This window comes from Gallinula chloropus (genome assembly GCF_964237585.1).
Source record: "Gallinula chloropus genome assembly, chromosome: Z".
In the NCBI taxonomy this organism is placed as follows: Eukaryota; Metazoa; Chordata; class Aves; order Gruiformes; family Rallidae; genus Gallinula; species Gallinula chloropus.
Window position 1 is genome coordinate 29735750 of NC_140089.1, and position 13106 is coordinate 29748855.

Here is a 13106-nt window from a genome sequence, read left to right on the forward strand (position 1 = left end):
CTGCCATCTTTGTCCTCTTACGTGTGTGAAGAAAAAATTAGCATATAAGCTCCTAGACTCACAGGCAACATTCTTATCCTTTAATACCCAGCTTTCTAGTTCCAACATCTACCAACTATCCAAAATGACTTGTTTGGTGTAAAATAAACATACTTTGTCTAACATTTAGTAATTTTCTTACCCCTTCTTTACTATTTTAACCAAATACCTCACCTCATTTAGACTTTCTTCCACAGTTATCTTGTAATCAATGCAAATACCTAACTTAAATTTCTTCACGCTTTTTAAGCATAACTGGAGATTATGTGAATATTCACAGGGTACATTAACTTGTTTTTATCCTAATAGTTTTCCTCTCCATCTTTTGCAAATGGCTCTCCACAGTAATGAGAATTAAAAGCTTTCCTCGGCAAGTACTGTTTTCTGTCAGATTTCAATTAAACAAACCATCTAAACTGACATTTAAAAACAAAACATAATTTAGTATTTGCAAAGGAAGAGTAAATCATACTCAACATCAGGCACTATACAGATTCTGTACATGTTCACCATAGTGACTTTAAACAACAGATGACAAGTTGAGAACTAATATAAGTACTTAGAGCAAATGCATACTATACATATGTGTATACATTGAGATAAAAATACATACATTCTGCTTTACTGTCCTTCAGCCTGTTTTGTTTTGTAGGATGAGAAAAGCATCAGTGCCTCTGTAATGTGCATGTACAAATATTCTTGGTGTTACTACCTTAGATACACACAAACCCAGATAAATACACACTCCCTAGCTTCTGTATTGCAAACAATGTATTTTTTATAAAATTTAACTAGAACGTATAGTGTCAAAAACAGATCTTTTTTACACATAAAATCCTTGTATCTGGGATATTTTGCTTGCTTTAAGCTGTTTAGAAATTGCATTGATCCACTGCCTTGTGCTACCTAAATTCTTGTGAGCACCCTCTATTGACTGGTGTTCACCTTTTGCTAATTTGCAAAAGGAGAACAATTCTTCATGTTTATAGCACCTCCTCAAACTTGTCAGCACTCAGACAAGACTAGGCGATTAACCATTATTTTCTTTCCACTAATTTACATTACTTGTTGCTGGGATTCCTTTGACACAAATAGGTACAAACATCCAAATCTCTTACGTACTGCAACCATCACTTCAATACATACTGCAACATGCACAGCACAGTTGCATCACACATCCTTTATCATTAGCTGAGCTGGTTCAGATACTAGCAGTGTTACTGCAGCCATGCCCATAACCAGCAAGTTTAATCTACCTCTCAGCTGGGGTTTGCTGCTGCAATTAAGAGTTTGCTAGCACAGAGACAGGTATTTTAAAAGCTCAGGAATACCTAGAAAGCAGTACAGGCAAGCTCTTCATCTGGTCAAAAACACCATTAATGACATGGTTATAAACCAAGAGATGCTGATTGAAAGCAACTTAGTATTTCTGTGAAAACCTGGAAATTCCTTAAATACAACATCAGGTTTTTTCAGATACTTAGTTAAAGCCCCTGAAATAGCTTATTTCAAAATACAGCATGCCCTGCTTTTCTCACTTTGTTGTATTTCATACATGAAAAAAGTATTTCAGTATCTTTTTTTAAAGTAATATATTTGTATATTTTTGCTTTAAATTACATTTCTGCCTTTCAAAGCTATTTTAATTCAGTGAAGAAGCCAACAAATATAGATTTAATTATACAGAAATGATGCTTTAACTGTAGAGTAAACTCAATACCAAACATCCAAAGAAAGCAGCCCTGCTTGAAATGTGTACAAATCAATTCATTATATTGATTTGAAAAGAGCAGTGCTTTAATTTAATACATAGATTACCAAAGGCCAGAGTTGATAAAGTCCTATATTTCAGTGGGTGAATTTTACTGAAAAACTGATCATCTGTAAGACACTTACTTATCAGCACGGGTTTTTTTTCCTCTAAATGATGCAAGCATTAGGAGCCCCTTAAACTCGCATCGCTAACCCCATTAATCTGTCACGTACAAAAAACTTCTAAGACAATTTGAATTCAAAGCAGAATTATTAAGGATCAGCTGACATCTTAGGAAAAGCTTTAAAGATTGCAATTGACACAATACTTTCTCAGAGTTTCTTCACCGTTATTACTCTGACTAGATGAAGCAGAATCGAGGCAGACTTAGTGGTTCATACAGCTGACGATGCTGGGAGGTCAAAGGATTAGACAGACAGAAACAAAAAGACCTCATTTGCTTCTTACAGTAGAACTACGCTCAAAAAAGTTCATTAACATTAACTGAGTCTGTACTGGTTCCATAAGAGGGCCTGTAACTTCTGAACATAACATTCTAACTCCATCTGTCTTACCTTTGCATTTTTTAACCAATTTCACTAACTTCTTTTTTAAGAAGCACAATGGAAACACTTCACCAAAACAGAGCAGGCTTCTGCAGAAAACCTCAGGACAGTGCTTGAGAAGTGTACCTGGGGGCCCGCATGAGCCATAACCAGTCTTGTGCTTTCTGCACCTATGGCTGGAATGACTTTTTAGGCTAACCAACAAAAAAACCCACAAGCACACCAAACCTTGGCATGTCACCTCTAGCTGCACAGCTCCTTTGCAAGATGCTAACCATTGGCAGGCATTGAAGATGGCACAAATAGAAGTAAATTGCACCAAGGGTCAATTTAGTAAAAAGATAATAAACAAGTTTAGCAATTTGTTCTGTAATTAAATGTATAATGAGGGGAAGCCAAAATATGGTCTTTAAGATAAACTGTTTCATTAATGATTTTTTTTAATGCTGTTTGAAACATCAACAGATTCATAAGATTTAACAAAGAGCACTGTGTTAGCAAAGATATGACAAATCTGTTATAATGGCATCAGAATTATGATGCTTTGTGGTGCTGGCATGTCCGAAATTTTATAACCATGTTTATTTTACCCGTTTTTACTTTCATGTATTTTCTCTATTTATTTTTATGTACACTGTATAGGAACATTCCCAATTCCATCTGAAAGCAAGCACAGCATAAACCTGCTATCTTATACAAAAAAAAAAAAAAAAAAATCTCGCTTCCAAAAATAATTTCACAAGCCCTTCTATTCCACATTTTCAGCAGAACAAACCTCTTGAAACAAGGCTGTGACTAATATCTCGTTATTACTTACCCCAAAATCACAAGACTTCACTGACTGACTGGTGTTTAATTTACATTGTCCTGAAGAGCTGACACACAAACACACACCTCAGGAACACAGACTTTGCTAGCACTGCCACCTGCTGTCCGTGTTCATCAATTTTGTTTTCTGCTGAATACTTTTAAAACACCGATTCTGTACATCTAACTTCACCTAGTCTATAAGAAAGACACATAATCAACATCGATTTTTTTTTTTTTTACCATTTTAAACACCACTCGTTATAGTTTCTGTTGGCTGCAGATGCACAATTGTCTTACGCCTTTTTAAGCAAAGAATAATCACAATAAAGAATCGTGTGCTTCTGTCTACTTGGAGGTGTTTATTTACAGTCCTGATTGTGTTTCTTAGTGCCTTTTAACAGAATAAGAAATAAATACTGAATCAACTAATCACAGGTTTATTGAAATCATAAGTTAGTTATTTTTAGCACATAAATAAAAGACATGGTAAAGGAATAGGTTCAATTAGTCTTCATAATGCAGACCTACCAAATGTGTTGTGGGATTTTATTTAAGTTTCGCCTTCAGCTTTACACTGTCAATAGAAAGTTGAGAATTTAATCTGAGGGGGCCATTATCCAATGAAACAGAAACTATGATATTTCCACAAGACTGGAACTATCCTAAGTTTCTGTAAAAAGAAATGCAGAAAACTTAAAGAATAATTACATTTCTGAAATTAAAAGTTGGCACATGTACAGTTTTACAGTTTTACAGATGTTTATATGTTAGTGTTTGGTGGGTATTTATAGATTCCTTTAAATATGTGATATGTTTATTTGTAATCATATACTATTGTCCTAAATATACTACTAAATTTTAGGAATAGTAGCTTAGCCATGATTGGTTGATTTATACTGCTGGGAAAATCTTCCTTTTCCTGGTATTGAGGGCTGAATTCTAGGAAAAAGTTTATTACTAAAATTGTTGAACAGAAAAAAGTTGGGCTATGGGCTAAAAAAGCAACTAACAGTATTTTGGGGCAGATTTGAGTAATCAAACTAGGGATTTTCTTCTACTCTTTATGGTAGATCTTTCTTCCAGTCACTACACTGACAGTAAAGAATCTTTTGGGTATACTTCTTCCCCATGAATTGCAGAAAGGCAGCAGAGGGACTGGGCTGACAGGAGGACAATGGCAATATTGACACTTTAAGAATCTAAATAACATTTACTAAAAAAAAAGAGTAGAATAAGCAGTCAATATGGTGAACACTTCGGTTCAACAATTTCTTATGGAGAAGAGACGGGAGAATATGACAGATGTGTCACATGAAACAGATAAACAAAAAAGGACTCCTCACTCTCTTCCAACATGGTAAGATCAAAAGAGAGTACTAGGTGGCAGATACAAAGCAAAAAAGATGAAAAACAGGTGCAGGGAAGAGTTCTTGTATTCTATAACACCATGATTATAAAAACCAAGTTTTTAATCACTTTCAAGGTGATTAAAGTGACAGATATCTTGGGCTAAACAAACTGAGCAAACACCAGCCTGCAAACAAGAAAAGTCAAACCAACTGAGAATAGAAACAGAACAGGAAATTGCAACAGGCAGGAGGTCCCAATTTGGATAACCAGATTGAAGACTTGACTGTGATTGTCTGAGAGAAAAATATGGAAAAAAGTTGAGGTAAGATGAAGAATATTAAGTGTCCTGGTTTTCAGCTGGGATGGAGTTAATTTGCTCAAGAAGCTGGGAGGGGACATAGCCAGGACCCAAACTATCCAAAAGGATATTCCATGCCGTATGATGTCATCCTCAGTATATGAAGGGGGCTGTTTGGGAGGAAGGAACACTGCTTGGGGACAGGCTGGACATTGTCTCAAGGCAGGGAGCAAACTGCATTGTGTACTACCTGCTTTGTATAATCTTTTTTAAGTATAGTTGTTATTTTCCTCCTCCTTCAGTGTCTCAGTAAACTGTCCTTAACCTAACCTACAGAGTTTTACCTTTGTCTTCCCATTCTCCTCCCCATCCCATGGAAAGTAGGGGTAGGGAGGGGTGAGTGAGCAGATGCATGGTGCTCAGCTGCCAGCTGGAGCTAAACCATGACAGTGAGAAAAGGAAAGGAGTATAATGATCATAAAACACACAGTAGGACTCAAGACTGCAGACATTAGAAGGAGAAGTGCAGACATTAGAAGGAGAAAAAGAAGGAGAAAGTCATAAACAGAAACACACAGAGACACAAACCTGACCAACAAATGATAAGGGCAGTGTTGATGAGAACCAAACCTGATCAGTCACACTAATTGATGAGGGCATGTGAGAGTTTGGGAACACTTATTCCAGTAAGGTTATCTTGATGTAGACTTGGTCAACTGGGAAACCAAGGGAAATGGGATAATTCAGAAAATTGTAGAATGTCTCTCAGTCTCTCAGGCCCAGACTGCTCCAGTCTGGTTGCCCATGGAGTCATGATTTCCTCCAGCAAACGTGCTCTGGCATGGATCACTCTCATCTCTGTCTCTCTCCACAGGCTGCAAGTGCTGGCAGGGGCTTGCTCCAACATAGGTCACAGCATCTCCTGTATGTCTCCACCTGCTCCAGCGTGGGGTTTCTCCATGGGCTGAAGGTGGGGTCTCAGCCTTTTCCATGGGCTGCAGGGGGACACCCGCTCCACCAGAACCCAACCACACCAGAACTACGAGAAGCTTGCAATTGGTAAGTCTGCAAACCCAGGGCTCCTGGGCTGTGACATGCGTGGCAATTGATAGAGCTGTACAGACCCAGGCAAGGATGGGCAGGGAAGGTGGAAAAGGGAGAAACAAAAGGATGGAAGACAGAAAGGGGTACAAAGGTGTCCAGCTGTATGTAAAGGAGGGCTAGTTTGTACACTTCTCTGTATTAGCTCCACATCTGGATTCCACAGTCCATCACATCTTCTTTTATCTTCCTAAAATTTCTCTTTACCCCACTGCACAATCTCACTCCCTGTCCTATGCATGTAAAGTGCTGCAAGGCCTCAGTGCCAGATGCTGTGGGGACCTTACGGGGGTGGTGGGGGAGGGAAGTGGAATTTGATGCCAGCAATGGAGTCAGACCAGGGCTGTTGGGCACCCCGGACCTGTGGTGTCCGAGACCAGAGCGGGCCAGGGGACAGAGGTGCCAGGCAGGCAGAAGGGCCATGCCAGTACTCAAGGATCCTTGAACATGTGTGGGCTTGTGAACCTGGAGAATGTCCTGTATGGGCTGCACCACCACCTGTGTCTGCCAGCCCAGGAGGAGAAGCGGGCTGAGCTGCCTGCCCCTGTGTTTGTGCCAGTTCTCTATGGGGAGCCATCAGAGGCTGCACCTCCTCTGAGGCACTGCAAGTAACTGTCCATGTCAGGTCTCCTCTGTAATTCTGGTAACTCCCTTTACTGGTTAAACCTGTAAACAGGAAAACATCAGCCTTGTCCCTCAGCCCAGGCAGAGACCCTGGGTCCCTAGCATGGGCTTCAGCAGCTGGGCAGAAGGTGTGGGCTGGAGGTGATGACACTGAGATTTTGTTTTAAAAAAGTAACTTGCATGTTACCTATCTCATTTCTTTTGGAACTAGATGGTGAATATGATCAAGGCAATGAATTAAAGTAGAGAAGGAACAATTCTATAAAAATCCATTTTTTCCTGTATTGGCTCAACTATTTCCCATGGGTACTTAAAGTATTTTTTCCCAAAACAAGTAAAACTAGTTTCCTAGTTTGAAACTTCCCTTTAAGCATGCTCATTTTTTTGAATTCAAAAAAGCTGCATGAGGGTTCTCACCATAAAAAAATATGTAGTTATTTAAAAAAAAAAAAAAATGCCTATTAGATTTTTTTTAATACTAACTCCGGGTCTCAGCTAGCAGTCTATAGAAGGGGGACAGGAAAGGAACAGTTCTTTCAACTCAAAATTACTGCAAATATGATTTCACTAATCATGAGGAAGTACTGGTAAACCAGAAACTGACAGACTATTAGAAACACTCTTATTAATCAACCCTTATTAAACAATTCAAACACCAACTTAGCCGCCACCTGAGAAACTCAAGGAACTGAATTACCCTCTCTAGTACTCAGGGAGCCATGCTGCCACATTCATAAGCAATCAGTTAGGTACAAGTGCTTAACAAACAGAACCAAATTAGAATAGGAAAAAACCTGAAAACACAGGAATAATTTGGAGAAACCTAAAAAAGTCTCCAACTGTCAACCACAAAGCACAATAATTACCCTGTCCATACCCTAACACACATCCATACAGACTCTTGTGATACTACTAGTTTTCTCTGTAGCCTTACTACAGTCCATCAGGTTCTGAGTCCAGCAGACTATACTATACTGTAAACATTTCTGTTGCTTCTTCGGGTTAGATCTTTGAACAGTTACATTTCTATTGCCTTCATCTTTCTCCAATGATTCAAGATTAAACCAGTTAAACAAGGTGAAGGGGGGAAAATGGGATAAAGGTCAGGTGCTCGATCTCACAGATGAGGCGGCTGGGACCTTTCAGCGTAGTGATCCCTTCTGAAATGCCTCTTGCTGAAAAGCTAACACTTCGGCAGCTGACAGCCCTGATGATCATGGTCCTGCCCTCCAGTCCTCCACATCACACATACTATCCCTGCAAATTTCACTCATCATGTACATTTATTCAGTCTTTACGCTCATCACACACACACAGAGCCTGTTACATTAATTGTTTGGGGAAAATTTGCTTCACTACCCATATCACAAACCATCCACTTCTCAGGATGCATTTCTTTTCTTCTTTTTGGGCACAGCAAATATAGCAGTACATCTCATAGCTGAAAGAAACTTCCTGTTAAAACAGTTTAGTGGACTGAAAACATACTGAGTTGTAAGACCTCTTAATGTCCCTATTCTGTACACTGCTAGCTGAGGCACAGTCTTCATATTAAAAACATGTAATAGCATCTTGGGGGGGGGGGGGGGGGGGGTTCACTGAAATTAATTGATACCTGCAAACTGATTTATTTTTTCATAATAATTACCATTATGCAGTTTTGCTACAGATCTTTCCTGCAAGAAAGTGAAAACTCTCAGCAAACTGGCTCCATCTCTTCAGTACCAAGAGACTCATATTGAAAGTAATGGACCCTAGATCAGGCCCTTTAATGTTTATCCATTCAGTTCTCAGGGAGGACTGCTTGGAAAAGTATCAGGGAGATGCTTGGGGAAAAAACTCATCAGATTGTGCCTGTCCTGATTGGAAACAACAAAGGAGACTCTTCTGCAATACTGCTGTGCCTATTCAAGGAACCTTGTCAGATAATACTGATTTCTGCAGGTCTTATTAATAGCCTTGAATCCCTCAAGTAAGCTATCTATGCATCAAAACTTTGAGACCACTAAGTGCTAGAAGCTTAACCTTTTATGCTGCATTGTACTTTTTTTTTTTCTTTACCCTTCAGGCATTTGGAATCACTGACAGCCACATGCTCTGGCAGAGCTTAACTTCTGGCTCAGTGAGGTCTCTTCTGCAACTTCTCCATGGTAGCACTCAGAGCCAGCTTTCACAATAGCCGTGTATTTCTAAGCTCTTGCAGGTAAGGTTATGAAACGATTCACATATTACTCCTCACCTCCTGTGTGCAGTAATCAGCAAGCACTCTGAAAAGACTATCGTTAGTCACTATCAATACAGAGCCACCAGAGTCTCTTTCAGGATCACAGTACATTAGTGGCACAGCATCCATTTCCATTCTCACACTGACAACCTCACTCAGACTCCAGACGACTTACCAATACACTTTTGTGACAATGCTACAAACTAATAAAGAGCTAACAGGCTCAGTCAAGTCAGAGCCCATACTGGCCGGTACTTATTTATTACAAAATTGAAGAATCCTGGCACGCCCAAGTCCAGCATCACTTCAACCTTCTCAGCGAGCTTTACTTAGATGTTGAATACATTAAAGGAAAAAACAGCTTTTAAAGCAAGTTGCCATTGTATATTTTAACTCTAAAGAACTGTTAAATTGCTCTTAGAACATACAGCTCAATGATTAACTACAGTTATACTTTTTCACAAGAATTTGTAGTATTTTATCCAGCACAATAACTACATCTGTTAGCTGAACTAAAACATTTTAAAACTCACAAGTTGCTATGTTATCATGATTTTAAATTCACACTCCTTTTTTTATTATAGTCACTGATATTTAAAACAAGGAGTACTTACTTTTGCAATGATGCACAGGGAGATGGTACAAATTCCATCTGAGGTATTTACAGTCATGCAAGAGAATGCACCCTCCCAACAACAATAAAAAAATTACTTCATTATTTGTTTCCAATCATACATTTCCAGCCTTCTTCAGTACTCCTGAGGATCCAAAAATAACAGGTTAGTACACACAGAACACACTTAATGCTGATCTGGTGAGGAACTGCCTGTTTGGTGTGGACTTTTCAGTGAATACATCTGGAAATTACAACCAAATCAACCTTAAGGGACAAAGGTAATGTGTTTCTAAATGAAATACACTAGGAAATGTACTGCACAATAACAAAAATCAGCACACGAGAATGGGGCAGGAGACAGAGTGGCTCTGAAGTTATTCAACAGTAGGATTTATAGCTCAAAAACATCAAAATCTCAAACTATTTCCATATTACCATGTAACTTTAATCGTGTGTTTAGAAAAGAGGACCCTCCTACTCACAGCGCTAAGACTAAAACCAATACATGTATACCTATCTCTAGCTACAGCTGTTCCTAAAATAACAACTCTATGAGTTCTGAGATCCACATTTAAAAAAAAGCTGATAAGCAATCATTTCATTTTGAATTTGAAAACACAGTGAACAATTTAAATAAAGCATTAAAACAGAAAGTTATTTATTCCTTTTTAATACAAATGAAACTGACAAATCTGAAAACATAATAGCAGTAGAAGTACTGGATTTAGCTTAACCTGCATGTTCCAATTGGAGTAACTGCAATTGCTTTTGCCAGATTTCATGGCAGCAGTACCACTATTATATTTTGACCTCTCGAACGCAAGTCTTTTTTTTTAAATATGCTAGAAAACATGTGGGGAAGATTTAAAAAAAAAAAAAAAGCTGTGCATTTTTTAATATAACAATTACAGAAATTACATTTTCTAAAGAATGCAAACTTCGCTTCACCAAAATTGAGTACAAAAGAAGTATAAAAAAATATGAGCATTAGTCACCCTGTACTGCACTTCTGGGACAGGTACAAAACTCTGGAAAATTAAAGAACAAGAACTCTTCTGTTCAAATAGCTTATCATCCAAGAAGAAAATCATGCATCACATTTTGCAAATTGGGAAAGCCTTCAATGACACTAAACTGATATGTTTCCTTTGTGCTTAGAAAAAATAGAGGAAAGGAAAAAAATTTTCTTAGGAAAGTTGCCAAGGATAATTCCTTCAAGGCAGAGACAGAAGTTTCTGTAGGATCCAATGCATGCTTGACTTGTATGTTCAAAACTTCTTGAAGGTAAATTAGGGAAGAATGGAAAAGGGGAAGCAGGGGGATTCTGATAACAATACCTCAATAACACAAACAGTATTTGACATGACTTATGGACACAACACCAAGTCCGCATAGGTTTTGTCCAGGAGTTTAAAGGAAAGAATATTCCATATAACTGGTTGATGCTAAAGTCAGTGTCATGCTGGAAGAGCTAGCAACACACACATACGTGTAGAAAAAATTCTAAGGCAGAAAAATAAAAGCTCTAACAATACCAAAAAGTATCTTTTACTCTTTAGCCTTTAAAACCCTTTTTTTTAACAAGAAGAAAAGCCTAATTGAGGTAAATATTGGAGTATAAAAGTGCTTAAACGCTCACCTGAAACTCCACTTCACATTGTATATACCACAGATGATAAAGGTACTGCCAGAATAACCACCAGAGGTAACAAAAGCCTTCCAAAGTCATACCAGAACTTTTACTCTATACCATTTCTTTTATCATGTCACAGGATACAGTAACTTTCTGATTTGTGCTTCAATGCCAGATTTGGGTATATATAGATTATACATAAGTAACTTACACATATCTCTTTATCTTAAATGGGAATGTTAGAGATGGTACATCCTTTGGCTCACAGAAGCATCAAGGGGAAACACCAGCCAGCTCAAGGACGGAGTCATTGTTGACCAAGGCAGAGCCCACCAGTGACAGTCACAGCGCCTCTGGGAATCACTTTTAAGAGAAAAAAAAAACCCCACTAGCAGCCGCTTTTTACCACCAGAGAAAGGAGCAAGAATGGAGAAACTCTGCAGACACTAAGGTCAGTGAAGGGGTGGGGGTAGGGGGAGGACACGGTGGAGCAGGTTGTCTCCCTGCAGCCCTTGAAAAATGATGGGGAGCAGAGACCCCAGCTGCAGCCCGTGAGAGGCCCCACGCTGGAGCAGGTGGAGACACAATAGAAAATGCTGCTACCTGCCTTGGAGCAAGCTCTTGTGAGGACCTGCAGCCCATGGAGAGAGAGGCCTATGCCAGAGCAGGTTTGCTGGGGGTACTTGTGACTCCATGGGCAGCCAGGTTGGAGCTGTCTGGACCTGAGAGAATGAGGGACATTCTATGATTTATGTCTGCACCCCATAGCAGTGACCCACGCTGGGGCAGCTGGTGAAGAGCTGAAGCACCGTGAGAAAGGACTCACACTGGAGAAGTCCATGGAGGCCTGTCTCCCATGGGTGGGACAGTCCACATGCTAGGGCAGGGGAAGAGCGTAGGAATACCCCTTCCCACACTAAGAAGGAAAACAACTTGTGAAGAACTGACCAAGACCCCCAATCCCTGTCTCCACCCTGTGACACAATGCGGGGGAGAAAGGAGAGAAATAATGAATAAAGTTAAGTCCACAAAGAAGGGAGAGGTGGGGGAAGGTGCTTTAAGATCTGGTCGGACTTCTCATTACCCAACTCTGGTTTCACTCTGTATGTATATGTAGTGTAATAAATTATGCTTTAATTCTTTGTTAAATCTGTTTTGCCCATGACACTAATTGCGGAATGATCTCTCTGTCCTTATCTCAATTCCTAAGCCTCTCAATATTTTTCTCCCCTGTCCAGATGAAAAGGAGAGACTGTGGTGGGCATCTGGCCTCCAACTAGGGTTAAACCACCACAGTAAAGAATACAAAGACTGCATTAGCCCACCAAAGAAATCAGGGAATTTATTACACTGATCAGAATGTAAGGTTGAGTTGTCATAACTTCATAAATGGCAGATTTAAGACATTACTAATATATGGAGTAGTATCATGCCTTTGTCTGTTACAACAATAAAGCTGTTTTCTTCCTCAGCCATTAATCATAACTGTAAGGAAAAAAAAATCCTTCCAGCACTGGCTATGGAAGGGCTGATGGGACCCCTTCACCAGAAGCCAACAATTCCTTACAGGAGGACATGACTAGTTTCCAGCTGAGTGACTAAATTACAATCACATTCCTTACCTTTTGTATTTGTTCATATCTGGAAAAATATTCTTATCAGTTCTTCATGCATATTCACTGTTTTGTGTCTGCATTGTTTCCAAGAGGAGTTCTGTCTCACCTGGCAGACATCTGCTAAAGAAGCTGTAGTAAGAGTACACAACTCAAGAACACGAATAATGGACTTCACAGCTTGATTACTAAGGAGTTCTCAAGACTACAGAGCACATGGGTAACTCTGAACTATTGCATTCAACAACCCACTTACTATGATGGATGAAAGGTAACTTTTAACGATGACTAAATAGAAATTAGAATGGCACAAGCTGCAAAAAATAACTTGCATGAAGTTTATGAAATATAAAAATGTTTAGATATAATAACTTCTGACTTATTGCAAGTTTTAAAAATAAAGGCTTGGTGAAGTTTTTCTATTTCATGACTGCACGAGACACAGCAATCACACATGCTATTACTGGGACTGACAAGAC